At 40.8% G+C, this 17151-nt stretch overlaps 1 long non-coding RNA gene across 1 annotated transcript; it reads left to right on the plus strand.

The window, feature by feature from the left end:
* Nucleotides 1-5983: 5983 nt before the first annotated feature.
* On the plus strand, nt 5984-6877 carry LOC109529070 (uncharacterized). Its single transcript, XR_002170774.1, has 2 exons — nt 5984-6018; nt 6112-6877. It is a non-coding gene; the product is annotated as an uncharacterized LOC109529070 (long non-coding RNA).
* The last annotated feature ends 10274 nt before the right edge of the window (nt 6878-17151 follow it).

A 17151-nucleotide genomic window follows, 5' to 3' on the forward strand; every position in this document is an offset into this window, starting at 1 on the left:
TATTGGTGCTCACCAGGAATGCATAGGCAAAATTGCACAAATTTTCACTTGAAAGAATAGTGGCGATCTTGGGATTTTTTTCTGTTCAATTTTCAAACTGTGTAAATTTAATACACTTCATCTTCAGCATGTTTAGTGCCACTTTTGTAAGTAACCACGCCCCCGTCCAGGCCACGCCCCCGTCCAGGCCACGCCCCTTCCGCTTTTTTCATCACTCGCCATTGCCATGTATGGTGAAAATATGGTGTAACCAACACGAAAAACTAGACCCGATCAAAAACATGTTTTCACAGAGTGGTAGTGGTTGAAATGATTAGTCGACTAGTCATTGAGTCAATTTTATGATCACTGTTTTATGTTTGAAATAATTGCTAATCACAAGTTTTGAGCATATTCCAATCTGTATGTTTTTTGCTCAATGTACAGTATGTAGCAGCACAGAGGGACTGTCCTCCGAGACAAGTTTCTCCTACGGGAGACCTAATAAAAAGTCAAATCAAATCAAATCAATCCGCCAATTTACTGAGAAAGTTCAACTAGCCAACATGCTAACAAAGTCTATTTGTCTGTACAGGGCAGGAATACGAAAATAAGATGATGGTGGCTCAGTATAGTAGTTAGCTTGTTAGCTTTGTTTGTTTTTTTTTTTTTTTGCTATCGCCGGCAGTCTTGAAAGCATCAAATCAGCGGGAAAACAGGACTTGCGATGAGGAACGAGGACAGTGGCACAAATTGAAACTCCATCTTCGTTGCCAGAATGTTATGTCTAATAAACACAACAACAGAAAAAGTGAACATGTACCATAAAATCCCCTGCTGCCGCTCCCACACTTACTTGTAAATCTGATCTATGCGCGACAACCTGTTTTTAACATTGTTTTCTAAAACCCATGAAAGGCAAGTAAGAGTATGGTACCTGTACACACTTAGTTGGCAACGTTAGACTTATAAAACCCATCTGATTAGCTAATAGTGCTGCTCCACCAATCACAGCAAAAGAAGCGTTTAGCTCTCACAAGGGAGTCAGGCCAATTAGAGAGGCCGCTAATGCAGCCCGTGTGAAATGTGGGGCTTCTGCGTAAGCCCAGCGGGTGTTGCCTTGATTATGACTTAACACTAATGAGAAGCATACCAAATGCGAGATGTGATGCATTTTTCATGGTCTGGTAACAGTTGACTTCGAATATGTTGAACCTTGTGAAAACTTTTTTTAATTAAGGTAGCCAAACCAAATGAGACTTTTTCATGTCTTGTATACAAATAGTTGAATTTAGAGTTCTTGCCCACCCATCAAGTACGTATAAAATTAAACAACCAAGTAATTCTTTATCTGCTTATTTCTGAAAAAGTGACAGAGAATGTGTCATTTTCGTCCCACTATGTTGCAATATTGAGGCTAATTAACAAAATAACCACCCGCATGCCGCTTTAATGCCAATAGTCTGTTCACAGAGGTTGTTTTTTTTTTTTTCCTCGAAAATTTTGTACGTAATCTCATTTGTAAAATGAGTCATTCGTGTATCGCAGTTCCATGTGTTATCTGTTTTCCTCTAATTTATCGTATGTGTATGGGGGACAATACATGGCAATCTGCTCACAGAGTTACACGCAATCATTGTCACTTCACATTAGTTTAGTGGTGAGCATGGGTTCACCATCTTATCCTGTATCTTATTTCTTGTAGGCCTTTTGTGATAACTTTACTGGCCACAGAGGAATAAGTGAATTGGACTGACTGCACTCCAGGAAAGGACACGGTTTAGCTGTGGAGCGAGCCAGCAGCAGCTCATAGCTGGTGAGGACTCTGGGAGAGTTAGCATAGCACCCAGCATTCCCTCTGTTGTTTTGAAGCAGATAGGGAAGCGAAGCAGAGACAATAGGTTACAATTTTTTATCTAGCTCGGAGCTGGTTAAAAAGACAAATGTGCTTGAAGACATTTTCGCACAGAGCCAGATTTGGGTGACTAGATTTTCAAAATTAAAAACGGGGACACTCCAATTTCGCTGAAAATCAAATACAAAATAAATTCTCACCAGGAGCTATTTATATCAAATTTAATCGCTGATTGTGTTATGACTTTTATGCTAAATTCTATCAGTTAAACAGTGCTAAACAAGTCACTGCACCAGGGATGGCGCTACACCGGAGCCAGAGGGGGCTTTAGTACCGTCAGGAATCTGTGTAGCCCCACTTAAGCCCCGCCAGCATTTTATTTGATATTGTAAAATATAATCATAAATTATTTTCTCAGTCCCCCTTTGTATTGGTCAAGCTCCCTTTGAGCCCTGGGAGAGAGCTAAATCCTGGAGCCATGCCTGCAAGCATTCACCATTATCCATCTTTTTTGCTCAGTCACATAGGCTAGTTTACAGGACTAAAAAGAATAAACCAGGAAGCCAGGATGGGACCTCCGTAAAAGTCGGACAAAAAAATGAGGCTGTCGAAATTCCCCAGGACTTGGCACACAAGTCTTAAAATGGAGACTCTCCCCGGTTAAACCAGTAAAGTGCTTGCCATTTGTGCTATTGACTACTAACTCGTCACAGGAACATATTTCCACATTTCTGCTGGTTGGGAAAAAAAAGCTCAGCCCGGTCCGCACCCATCCCACAACGTTATCTGGAATGTATATCAAGCAATATGTTACACTCATAACACTTTTCCTTCCCGGTTCTCCTCTGATCTATGTTTGGAATGTGATCTTCAACGTTCCATAGCAGATGATATCGCCCTCCCAAAAGGCTCAGATAACAACCTGCTTCTATGATGCTCCAAGAAATACAAAAATCAAGCAGAATGTTGATGAGTGACTGTGAGTGCTTGCAGTACTTTATCATGTGAGAAAGATGTACCATGCCTTTTCGACTCCAACAAGTTTTCTTCTTCAACAGCAGGCTCTCGAACAGCTTTTAATGGACATCAAATGGTACTAACAAAGGCCATATGACGCTGTACGAGGGGGTACGTCCCCGCCGTGTGCTGCTGTCGTCTGAAAGAGGTTTGTGAAAGTCATCCATCCAGATTGTGAAATCAAACCCCCATATCTTATCTCCCCATTGGAGACCCCCTGCCCCTCTTCTGTTTGATCTGAAGACAAAGCAACATGTCATCTTTGACCTAAGAAGACAGGACTCGTGGTTATTGATGGCCTGTCTAGTCATATACCTTGATGTTGGTTTTTCTTGTTGAAAAACAGATTTATTGGACGATAATGACGTCACAAGTTATCACCGGTTATCATCGGCTTCTGGAGGGGTTGAGCAAGGCCTTCTCTGTAGGGCTAAACCCTATCAGAAGTACTGACCTACATTTACAACCTTAAAACCCCAATTCTAGTATTTGTTCAATTTTTTGGGGGTGGGGGGGACAAATATTCTGTACTCTAGTGAGAAAAAAATGGGAATTCTTGTTAAAATTGGAAGAACATTTGTGCATCCATTTTCTATGGTGCTTTTAAGATGGATCTTATTCCAGCTGACTTTTGGCAAGAGGCTTGCTGTTTGACTGAAAGTCGGTAAAAACAGTGGTATAAGGATTGAGCCTTGTGTTACACCTAATGTACTGTATCTGCTCTATCCATCCATCCATCCATGCATGCATTTTCTATCGCACCTGATGAAATGAGGTGCTTTTTCACAGCTTTTCAATTTAGTAGAATTTTACACAAATCAAATAACTGTACAAAAGGTAATACATGCTAAATCCTTAATTCTGACTGATTTAAAGTGATGTCACAAATCAAGTAACTGTACAAAAGGTAATACATGCTAAATCCTTAATTCTGACTGATTTAAAGTGATGTCACAATATGGCTTTTTTTGTGGCCAAAATTTACATTTATGTGTCATGTTTGTGAATTATTGGAGTGTTTCTTGAGAGACAATGTAAAATACCTTATCACTAAGAATAACGTTCACGAGACATCTCCTTAAACAAATCTGACCTACAGTGGAGCTTCAAGCTTATCATGTTAAACACTGGCTAAATTGAAACTATTCTTCAATTTTATTAGTTGGGGGCTTAGTTTGAGAAGCCTTGATGGGTCCCTTGGCTGCTTTTTGACATTCACTCCATCTCGGGGATAAAACATGTCCAGCAGACATGGTGGGATAACTCTCCCCTGGCACTTGAAGCCATAAAAAATCCGAATTGGCCGGCCGTCAACGGGCATGAGCACTTGTGTCAGGTTATCAACACATCGAGTGGGGGCGGGCGGAGCTTTGCTCCAGAGAGATCCTGGATTAGATGCTAAGTGGACACAGGTGGGGATCTTGTAGGCAAACATCCATACCCTATTTCTTCAAATAAAGGCCCTGCCATGTGCCTCAATTAATCTTTGTGTTCATCAACCACTTGAATAAATCAATGCATCACCTAAACGACACAGTTTTTAATGCATACGTAGACCATATAGTTTCTCAAATAGTGTCATCAACATGAATAGAGAAACACCACACTGAGAATACACTATCCTGATGCACATTTTTCTTCAAAAGTGGCCCCTGGCAACTCCATTTGTGTAACAGGAGAATTTGTGCCCTCATGAATTACCGGGTGCCTTGTCCACTTGAAAAAAAAAGAATTAAAAAGAAAATCCACCTAAAATACATACATATAGCGAAGTTCCTCAAATAGTGACCTGCACTTGAATGAATATACGCAGAATTCAAAATAGACAACACATTTAGTCAAATAGTAGTCTCCACGCTATTTCTCTAATATTCTGGTGCATTGTCTACTTGAATAAATTTTTTTACATACAACATATTTTTTTTAGCCGGCACTCAAAAATAATCCCCACCTTGCTGTATTACTGTGTCCCTCATCAACTTGAATACATTAGACAAAAACACATTTTACAATCTGGACGTATATGTGTAACATTGCTTTAAAATTGGTCCCTGCTCGAAGAGAAGCACTGCCTCAATTTTTCATCATGTGCCTGGCATGCTTGACACAAACAGAACCACTCGGTCTAAAATATTGTAAACCTTTACTGCATGTACTTGTCCTTGCTCCAATAGTCACCATTCCCTTATACGTATCATCATAATTGGCTGCATTGTCATTTGAATAATGAAACAACACACCTAAGTTAGATGAGTGGTGGCATGGCTCAGTGGTAGAGCGGTTACCTCCCAACGCAGAGGTTGGGAGTTCAATCCGCGGCCATTGCGACCTTGTTAAAGTGCCCTTGAGCAAGATACTAAGCCCCCAGTTGCTCCTGATACTGTGTCATCAGTAGGAAAATGATGATGCAGCACTTTGAGTCCCGAAAGGTAGAAAAGCGCCATATAAGTGACAGCCCATGATGATTACATAAATAATACCCCAATTAAACATCAGCGACATTGTTCTTTTGAATAAAGAAACACTGAAATTTTGATGCACGCCATATTTCCTTCAGGAGTGGTCTTCGCTCTAATTCTCCCGATTAATTGTTGGGTAGGTCCCCCACTTGAAAAAATATACACCCCAGTTAAAATAGACAATCACAATCATTGTGGCAATTCCTGTAATAGAAACTGTCCATTATGAATTAGCAGTTCTACTTGAATAAATAAATGGCTCGCCTCAAATAGACACCTCTTTTTTCCCCTCTCAGGATAGCGTGTAATTGCCTTTACGATGACAAACAACCAGGTGCTACAGCAGAAGTCATGGCGACAACACACAAATATTTTGTAGTATTTAATATGATTCTCCCCCTGAAATAAAAACACCTTCCCCTTAAACACCACTGGTACCATGTGTCTGAATGCAGGAATAAGGACAATGTATCTAAAGATTTAAAGGTGGTTTTAAGACCATGCATAGACACCTATAGAATTGCACTTCATTCCACATCTGAAAGTAATTTTTCGTGTGTGTGTGTGTGTGTGTGTGTGTGTGTGTGTGTGTGTGTGTGTTTTTGAGCTTGGGACGTGAGATTACCTATTGTTAATGATAACAGGCAGCACCAGGGCCTGTAGAGGGCGCCATTCAACTACCATGCCCAGGAAGGCGGGAGCATGAAGGTAGGTAAGCGATTTGGGAAACGTGGAAGGAGAGGGGATCGGCAATTAAAACCTCCTTTCCCCCCCCCTCCCTCCTTTTGATGGAATTCCCAGTGGAGTCGACTCTTTGCAGGATTAATCACCGGCCCTCGTCCCCCTGAATCCTTCATCGTTCATTCCCTCTTTTCTTTTTGTGCGTCATTTCCTCATTAATATCCTGGGAGAGGAAAAGCCGACAAGGCCTTTGTAAACTCTTTTTTTTTTTTTTTTGCCCCGTTCAGCTCCACGTACATGTTTGGATTATTTGATTTAAATGTTGAGTTTGAGAAGTACATGTGACCTCGCAGTAGAAGAGTCGTTTCAAACTCTTGTGCATTGCGATTCATTGCCTTGGAGAATGGCATCACGTTACAGCCACAAATTGAGTTTACATTGTGTTCGTGCTTGATTACATGGGCTTGTGCACTAAATGACGAGCCTGCAGCGTCGCACTCTTTGTGCCTCAGCGGTGCTGTATTTTTTTTTTCTGAAAAAGAAAATTCAAGTGAAATGTAAAAAAAACAGCTGTAAGTGGTTGAAACACTATCAGAATCACTAACCTACATTTCCAATCTAAATTCAGTTTGTTCCATGAAACTCTAGCCCCTTGTAACTCAAACTGAATTAGCAAAGCATCTGTTTCTTGAACAATCAGTTTTCAAATTTGTCCTCACATTGATGACGTTTTTTTTAAGCGAAACTCAACTTACTTTTATTAAAAGAGAACAATGTCCCCAAAATGATGCTCATAAAAAAATAAAACATAAAACATGACAATCAAACAGCACATAATATTCAACAGTGAAAGAGTGAAAATGTTAAATAAAAACAAATGAGACACTAAAATAAGGGCTCAAGTATTGTGCTGTGTTGAACGCCAAGGAATAAGAATATGTTCCCTCTTACGTGTTCGAGTTAAGAGGCAAACAGCAGCATTCTAAACTGCTCCCGGTGATGTACCTGGCACAGTTGTATGGTGTTATGTTTTGTTTTTGTATCGTATTTGTGTTGTATTGTGACTGCACCATGATTGTGGTGGTACAGGAGGCCCACACAATTCATGAAAGTTAAGGCCCTGCCGTGAGAACAAGAAGTGCCTACAATTCCGAACACATTGCGTTCTGAGACACTCGTGCGGTGGAGGGGTGCTTCTTGGCGTGGGTTGTGACAGAAAGTGGTACTACAGTTGGATGTGGAATTTGTGAACTTCTGAAGGCAATGCAGCATTTTACGACCATTTATGAGTCAGGGGTTGGATCGTATCTACGAATATGCGTAGGTGAACTGTTTGTAACTCAAAGACTTACATTAGCTGCACCCACCCAAAATGATTTTCAATTGCCTCTAGATGCCACGAGATGGCGGCAAATCACAACCTTTCCATTTGATAAGGGTATAAAACAGTGGTCCCCAAACTTTTTCCTGTGAGGGCCGCATAAGCTTTCGCTTCTGTGATGGGGGGGCCGGGGTCAGTCTGGAACAGAAAAAGGGTGACCGCAAGAGTACGGAAATGTAAAAATGGATTGTTTTCCAGAAACCCACACAAAATGAAGCCGCCTCTTGACAGATGAGACTGACAGACGTTTCTTTGCGCTGAAAGAAACAAAAACAAAAACATCGTTTGTCCACTTTGGGTTAAATACCCTGCATTCTATTTTTCTCTTACCGAACCTTTTCGCCATGATCCCGTTCTCTGAGAGAGGGGCCGGTTTCGGATTTTTTTTTTCTGGCGTTGCCAGATAACGGCACAGAAAGATGCACCAAATGTCACCTTATTGTATCTGTGTTTATGAAATAGTTACTAATTAATAGTTAATAATGAAAACGGTTCAGAACTAAGGAACATTTTATTGCAAAAGCCCAACTTTATGATCAAAGACAAATCCATATCGATGAAAAATAAATCAAAATACTCTGTGGTATTTTCAGGGGGCCGGACCAAATGCGGAGGCGGGCCGGATGCGGCCCGCCGGCCGTAGTTTGGGGACCACTGGTATAAAACTTCTTCCCCCACTTCAATAGGATTCATTAAACCCCAAAGATGTCACCAGATGGAATCAAAGCAACATTTATATACAGTATTCGACCTGGCTTTGGCCTGGGCACAAAACAGCAAAACCGGAGGACACTGTAGGTTCCCCCAAAAATCCTGAATGCCAAACTGCGAACATGAAGGAGTTTACTGTATCAAAAGGCAAAGACAGTCAGGTACCAAAACTCCCAGCTCACTTACAGAAACACCTTTCAGCTGTCCCATTGACATGCTTGTTATTTAGCAATAATTGGGAGCGTTTCCCTTTCCATTTGTCACTTTTTGCTCAAAAAAGCCAGCCAAGCAACGAGCCGATGGAGGAAAGCCTTTGGACGTATGCGCGTTTGTTTCATCGGCTCTATTAGTTAAGACGCTGACTCATGGACTCGCATTGAAGTGCGACGCTATCAGTCATCCCCTCTTGGCTCCGTCAAGGACAAACTCTCCTGTTACACAGATGTAGTTGCTTAATAAGACCACTTGTGTGTATGTGTGTGTGTGTGTGTGTGTGTGAGAGAGAGAGAGAGAAGGGGGGGGGAGAAAACAATTTTTATTCCGGGAACACAGTGGAGGGTTTCATATAATATTAATCCTCATCTTTTTCCCCGCCACGCTACTTTTTTTTTCCCTAAACGTGGACATTTTTGACACGCTAAAGAACTTTTGGGTGTCTTGACATGACTTATGGATGTCTTAATGTTTATAGCTAAATACCAAGCTGATTTCGATTTATTTCCCAGGTTTTCATGCCTTTAAATACATGTTTAGATGATATAGTGGATGTATTAAAAAGAAATAGTGCCCCCGCTTGAAGAGATGCCGTGCACCATAAATTATCGGAGGCATCTTTCCTTGAAAAAAAAAAAAAAAACACTGCACCTTAGAGAATCTTGATACACACATTCCATGTTTTTTTTTTTTTTTTCAAAAATGGCCTCCGCTCTAACAGATGCCGCGCCTCAGTTACTCGGCAGGTGTTTCCGCGACTTCATATAAAGAAACACTGCACCTAAAATATACAATTTTGATTTACATGATTTCCTCGACTCTTCATTTCGAAAGATGTTGTTCCCCAATGAATCACTGGGCACATCATGTACTCGAACAAAGAATCGCTGCTACTAAAAACATGGAGACAATTATAAATGTGGCCTCTGTTGTAATGAATGCCATATGGCTAGCTAATTGTCAGATGTAAGGTCGACTTGAATCAAGCAACACTGTACCTAAAATAAACAACATTGATGCCCAGACATAATTATCCAGAATTCCCTCTATTAGTGTCCTCCACTCTAATAGATGCCATTTCTCAATTAATCGTCAGGTGTGTCGGCCGTTTGAATAAAGACACACTGAACCTGAAATAGACAAATTTGATGCATGCAATACTGTTTGTTTTCGATAGTGTCCTCCACGCTAATACATGCCCTACTCAACATAATGCTGGGTGCAACGTCCACTTCATGAAACTTTGCACTTATTTTCGACAGTCTTCTTATTCTCACTCACAGTATTTCCTCAAATAATGGCATCCATTACACTCGAATTCTTCAGTTGGGATCTCCGTTCTAACATACGCTGTGCTCCAATTAATGAGTGGGGACCTTCTCCACTTAAAAACTAAACACAAAAACTAAACTAGACAATCTTGATGCACACAAAACATATTTTCCAAAAGTGCCCTCCGCCCTAACAATTGCCATACCCCAATTCATTTGCCGGGTCGTCTGCTACTTGAAAAAAGAACCACAGCGCGTACAAATTGCATCAGTAAATGCCTCACCTGGAACAGATTACTTTCATGCACAAAGTCAGACTGTTTCTTCTAATCGATGCTGAGCCACAATTTATCGAGTGCATCATACTCGCCACCGGATTAAAACAAAAAACACTGCAGCTAAAATAGGTGATATTGATAGTCAAGTCCATTTTTTCTTTCTTTTTTTTTCTTTTTTCTGAATACTTCCTCCACTCGAATATGCAGTGCCCCTGTTTATCGTCAGGCGCGTTTGGGTGCCTCATCCACATGAATAATAGTGACAGATTTTTTTCTTTACAGTAATATTTCAACACCACAATGATGATTATCACTATGCATTATTTGAAATAAGAACCAAGCTTGAGCTGCTCCACATGCTTCCATTTAAAGGTATTGACATGATTTACAGCTTTTTCACTTTTGAGCACTTTTGTTCCCCTCCACTTTAAAACATTGTCAACAGGTTCCCAAAACACCTTAAAACCTCAACTCTTGACAATGAGTTTCCTTCAAGTGCTTCCTCCTTATCCTCTTCATCCCTTCCATGCCGACACCTAAAATCCGCTCTTCCTTATTCCCGCTCACCGTGCTCACAGTTTGTACTTTGACTTGGCTTTATCTGATCCGCCGATCCTTCCTTGAGCCCTTCCTAGCCAAGTTTCCAATCCAACCCTGGGACTTTTCCTGAAAACACGCTCAATCCCGTTCATCTCCTCGTCTGATCCAGAGGACGCTTGCCACGTCCGGGCACAGTGTTCCCATCTTGAGTGCGTCGAGTTGAGTGTCAGGTATTTACAAAGTTTTAGTCAGCGAAAGTGCGCAGAATAACAAAGGCCGCATTCCACTTGTCCTTTGTTGTAATATTTCCAAAATGACCAAGCGAGAAAACAATTCCTGTATACTACATTCTTGTTTTAATTCAATGGGCCTCTGGTTTTTCTTAAGAGGGTCATAGCTAGTGCAATTGTAAAGCAGGTTTTACTAAAACCTTTAAGATTGTTTTCAGAGCAACGCAGGACCCCTTTTGCAGGTGTGACCAAACTTGGTTTTCAAGGTCGCCCGCTGTCCTACATGCTTGAGATGTGTCTCACCTGCAGCACACCTGATTCAAATGCCAATGAGTTGATCATTTTAATCAGGTTTGTCGCATGGGGGTGGGGGGCCAGAGCTGGACATTCCATCCCTATTACTTTTATTTCCACTCAGCGCCTTTAGTGCTAATCTTGAAGCAACAGACTTTTTGTTTGCCACCGATTTCGAGCTTAATTCCATATGTGAGCGTCATATTTTAAACACAATATGACAAATCAACTCATGTGGTTTGATTCTAATTCCCCCTCAACCCCACTTGGGTTGCGGAGCTTCAAGTGTCTCCACTGGCAGATGTTGTAATTTTTCTTCACAGACTGGCTGCCAGTTGCACACAGAGAGTGGTATCGTATTCAACAGTGTCACATCCTTTCTAACCACCAGCAAGTCATGTGCTTGAGACGCAGTAGCTGGATGGAAGTCGTTTGAACGACACATGCAATTATTTAGCTTTCAAATTTTTTCATTCAGACCGAAACTGCTTGAGGGGTTTTTGACTATATGAGACCTGGATGTTTTTCCTGTGACAAAGTGGTTCAAATTTGACATCTGACATGTCTCAAGTAATAAAAGTCCCCAAGTTGTCACACGCTTCCCAAAGCCTTCCGAACACTGAAGGTTAATGAGTTTGTGGAAAATACAAACAGGTGGAGATAGATGGATGCTAAAAAGCGGCCCCAGGATAGAACTTTGCGGAACGCCAAAGATGAAAGGAGAAGTGTGCGATTTGAAATATTGGAAAGTTTAAAAGACTTGTCAATACAGTGCAAGATAAAGAGACTATTTTAGACTTTCTTACAATTTAAATCAACTCAATCCATCCCTCCGTTTTCGATGGCAGTCATTATGGGTGAGCTGGCGTCAATCCCATCGGATTCCCGGAGAGAGATTAGGTGCATCATGGACTGGTTGCCAGTCAACCACATTTAATTAAAATAAAATTCCCAGGTGTCTTCACATATCAAAAACATAAAAATGACAAATTAGAAAAAGTACTGCCAGCCATACCAAGACTAAGGAATACAAGTATTGATTGTATTTTCACTCGTGGAGGCGGTGCTTCATCACCTAACATTTGCCAGTTAGTGAAGCAGATCCGTGCATCTGGCACATACAATGGACACACTCCAAATAAAGAGGTGCATCGATTTATGAGTTTAATGTATTCCGTGACCAGAATTGTCACCCAAAACTGAATAGAAATGCCTATAATCGGTTTTAGCTTCCTCAAAAAACACTAGCCAACCATAAACTAATGCGGTTTTGATATTTAAAAAAAATAGCACACAACAGTAATGTCCTTTATTGGGACATACTGAAATTGAATGTAAATAATTTTTGATTTCATGATTTCTTTCTTTGAGTCAACGGACCTCCCTCTGGTGTGTGAGCATTGGCCACCAGGAGGCAGTATAATACAGACACTTAGTTTTGATGGCGTAACATGAAGAAGACTGTTGCCACAAAGCAACCGTCGCGGTTGCTAGTGTAAAGGATAAAGAATATTTGCCTGTGAAAGTGCTAGTTTCTTTCATGGAATTGTGCATTGTTTGTTAGTATTAAGCTAGCAAACTTACGTGGTTTAGTTAAACATGTCCTTCCCTTCTTTTACTTTATGACTTTCCCAATAATCTTCCTCCGCTGTAGTCTAAACATTTTAAAAAGTAACAACCTCCTCCCCATAACGTCTGTGCTTAACTTCATGCCTGCTGAGTTTTTCTTGACATCAGCGTTGGTTTTTGCTGAGGGAACATTTCCCATCAGATCCCGCTATTTGTGTCCAAATCTTCCATTCCATGTTTTGTGTGTGTGTGTGTGTGTGTGTGTGTGTGTGTGTGTGTGTGTGTGTGTGTGTGGGTGTGTGTGTGAGAATGGGGCTGTGCTTGTGCGTGAGTGATACAAAACAGGATACTTGGGAATTTTTGACTGTGCCATTCGAGACAATAACTTTACTCTCAAGAGAACTCCTACCGTATTTTGAGTGAAGTCTAGTAGTTGAATAAAAATGTGTTTTTTTTTCATGAACTTCATCATTCAGCTGGTTATTCATAGTCTTTTTTATTGGTCTCCTTTTTATCGGCGATGCCTTCATTTGCCCTTCCTCTCTTCTCTCCAATTGTATTGTGAACTTTAACCTTCCCTTGTTAGGGAGGAAAGAGAGGAGGTTAACCCCTGCACTTAACACACACTCACTCACGAACTTGCATACCCACACTCACACTGTAAGCATTTTTAACATTCTGAAGTCTTGTTCCACGTCTAACTCATGTACAGCTTCATAATTAGTTAACTTGAAGTGACCTGTGCTCAGCTCCCATTCAATCCATTCTCTGGATTGAATTACGGGGATGTTAATTGGGCCAAATGTATTAAAATGATGATGAATACATTCTAAAACAGTGTTTGATACTTAATCCAATTGTTGGTTTGGAAAAATGTCCACGTTGGGGCCAAGAGGACCAGTGCCTCGTCCAAGTGCAGAAATCTTTCTTTTCTAATGAATGATTTGGTTCGTTAATACAATACAACACACCACAATATCCATCCATCCATCCATTCATTTCCTGATCCGCTTTATCCTCACAAGGGTCATGGAGCACGACCCAGCTGTCTTCGGGCAGTAGGTGGGGGACACCCTGAACCGGTTGCCAGCCAATCGCCGGGCACACAGAGATGAACAACCATCTGCTCTTACACTCACACCTAGGGACAATTTTTGATTTCAATCACCCTTCCGTGCATGTTTTTGGAATGTGGGAGGAAACCAGAGTACCCAGAGAAAACCCACGCAGGCACGGGGAGTACATGCAAACTCCACACAGGAAGGCCGGAGGTGGAATTGAACCCGGTACCTCTGCACTGTGAGGTCGACGCGCTAACCACTGGTCCAACGCGGTGGGCCATCTAAGTAAATAATGTGCACTGTTGTCTGTGTGTCAATAATTTCGTGCTACATACTGTGCATATAAAATCACAAATATTAAAAACCCTGTCCTAAATAAATAAAGAGTTAGTTTTCCTGGTATACTGTACTGTAGTGTTGACGGCCTCATCATCAATGCTTCTTGTATAACATAGTGTTTCTCTGCTCCACACACACGCACACACACGTCACACATCATTAGTATTCAACAAGTCAGCATATTAGCTTCTCTTTCCCGTCACTGTAGGCCACAAACGCTTGTTTATTTTCTGTCTCTCTCTATAAGTACATTATAATTTCCCTTGTGTGAAACCGTGTTCTCAATGCGTATGTGTGTGTGTCTTTTTGCATGGGAGCGAACCTTGCCACTGCGAACACAAATATTGCTCTTGGACACCTGCCATTCAACAAGCGCTAAAAGTCACACAGTGGCTGATTCTCGCTCCCATTTCTGCTTTATTCTTATTTTACATGTTACAACAATAACGAGCGGCGTTAAAGGCATCCATCTTATTAATCGGCACACGTCGAGGGGGCCCGCTGCAGATGTGCCGTTGCACCATCACAAGTTGAATCACAGAGAGGTTAGAGTTTAATAAGCCCTAATTCCTGAGCATTACGTCACACAAACACACGGCTCGTCGGACATTAGTCAGCGCGGACCCACACGCGCACAAATAAGACAAATATTTCAGGGAGCTTTTAAGTGCTTACAGGCCTTCACCGTGAAGGGAAGATGGTGCTGGATTTCATTTGTTAGGCCCAAATGCACAACAATAACCCCCCGTTATTCTCGATATGAAGAATTGAAACCGCAAACTGGAATCACAAAATATGTCAATATTGTTTCAAACTCAAAAACAAAACAAATGGCTTTCAAAGGATTTGATTTGTTAAAAAAAATGTCGAGCCTGATATAAACAATTCTGATCTTTTGAATCAGGTGTGTTGGAGGAGATAGACATTTAAAGCATGTAGGCTAGGGGCCCTCGAGGCCCGAATTTGTTGACCCCTGACCTAAAGTAGACGGAAGCTTTTTAAAGAAGCCTATAGTTTTACTCATACAGTTTGCTCGGATAAAACAGGTCAAAAATTAGCCCGAAAGCATAATGTTATTAGGTGAGCGCATTCGTACATGCGGGCATCATCAGAATGTCGACTTGGCGAGTGTGCAGTCGTCTTTTAAATGAGACTATTCATCAAACAGCACATGGGGAGGCGGCCAAGAGAGAAAAAAAAATCATATCCTTTTAATAAAACAGGCGCGGCGGATGCATTTGGCATTATTTAACCGGCCCTCGAGACATTAAAGTGAGCATGTGTGTGTGCGCACGTGTATGTTTCTGCCAAGTCGACTAGTCAGAATGTTCCACACCCATATAGAAAAGTGAGAAATGTACAACGCGCTACTCTACGAGCAGCTCTTTGAACAGTATATGTCGGTATGAATTCCTTTCTTAGCCAGAATTGTTCACAAGATAATCACATCGAAACATCTTCATTTGGCTTTACACCTTCACAGCCAGGTTATTATAGTTAACAAAAAAATATTAAAATAATTACGAGGAAAATTGAAAAAAAATCGTTTACGAAATAAAATTAAAATTAAAATTGCTTTTCAAAAAGAGCGAACGCCAACCAGCGAAAACCACATCTTTCTCAAACTAAAACTAGTAGGTTTGATGTTTTTTATTCATTTAATCAAAATGTAATTTAATTTCATTTTAATTACTGATAAATTAGAAAAGAATCATAAATCATGTCAAAGGAAAATGGACCAAAATAATCCTTGCACCTTACATACTTATTGTGTTTAATAATGTAAAATATTTCAATTTTTTTTTCCTGTGACAAAGTGGTTCAAATTTGACATCTGACATGTCTCAAGTAATAAAAGTCCCCAAGTTGTCACACGCTTCCCAAAGCCTTCCGAACACTGAAGGTTAATGAGTTTGTGGAAAATACAAACAGGTGGAGATAGATGGATGCTAAAAAGCGGCCCCAGGATAGAACTTTGCGGAACGCCAAAGATGAAAGGAGAAGTGTGCGATTTGAAATATTGGAAAGTTTAAAAGACTTGTCAATACAGTGCAAGATAAAGAGACTATTTTAGACTTTCTTACAATTTAAATCAACTCAATCCATCCCTCCGTTTTCGATGGCAGTCATTATGGGTGAGCTGGCGTCAATCCCATCGGATTCCCGGAGAGAGATTAGGTGCATCATGGACTGGTTGCCAGTCAACCACATTTAATTAAAATAAAATTCCCAGGTGTCTTCACATATCAAAAACATAAAAATGACAAATTAGAAAAAGTACTGGCAGCCATACCAAGACTAAGGAATACAAGTATTGATTGTATTTTCACTCGTGGAGGCGGTGCTTCATCACCTAACATTTGCCAGTTAGTGAAGCAGATCCGTGCATCTGGCACATACAATGGACACACTCCAAATAAAGAGGTGCATCGATTTATGAGTTTAATGTATTCCGTGACCAGAATTGTCACCCAAAACTGAATAGAAATGCCTATAATCGGTTTTAGCTTCCTCAAAAAACACTAGCCAACCATAAACTAATGCGGTTTTGATATTTAAAAAAAATAGCACACAACAGTAATGTCCTTTATTGGGACATACTGAAATTGAATGTAAATAATTTTTGATTTCATGATTTCTTTCTTTGAGTCAACGGACCTCCCTCTGGTGTGTGAGCATTGGCCACCAGGAGGCAGTATAATACAGACACTTAGTTTTGATGGCGTAACATGAAGAAGACTGTTGCCACAAAGCAACCGTCGCGGTTGCTAGTGTAAAGGATAAAGAATATTTGCCTGTGAAAGTGCTAGTTTCTTTCATGGAATTGTGCATTGTTTGTTAGTATTAAGCTAGCAAACTTACGTGGTTTAGTTAAACATGTCCTTCCCTTCTTTTACTTTATGACTTTCCCAATAATCTTCCTCCGCTGTAGTCTAAACATTTTAAAAAGTAACAACCTCCTCCCCATAACGTCTGTGCTTAACTTCATGCCTGCTGAGTTTTTCTTGACATCAGCGTTGGTTTTTGCTGAGGGAACATTTCCCATCAGATCCCGCTATTTGTGTCCAAATCTTCCATTCCATGTTTTGTGTGTGTGTGTGTGTGTGTGTGTGTGTGTGTGTGTGTGTGTGTGTGTGTGTGTGTGTGTGTGTGTGTGTGTGTGTGGGTGTGTGGCTGTGCTTGTGCGTGAGTGATACAAAACAGGATACTTGGGAATTTTTGACTGTGCCATTCGAGACAATAACTTTACTCTCAAGAGAACTCCTACCGTAT

This window comes from Hippocampus comes, unplaced genomic scaffold (assembly GCF_001891065.2).
Source record: "Hippocampus comes isolate QL1 unplaced genomic scaffold, H_comes_QL1_v1.1 scaffold203, whole genome shotgun sequence".
NCBI classification, from domain to species: domain Eukaryota; kingdom Metazoa; phylum Chordata; class Actinopteri; order Syngnathiformes; family Syngnathidae; genus Hippocampus; species Hippocampus comes.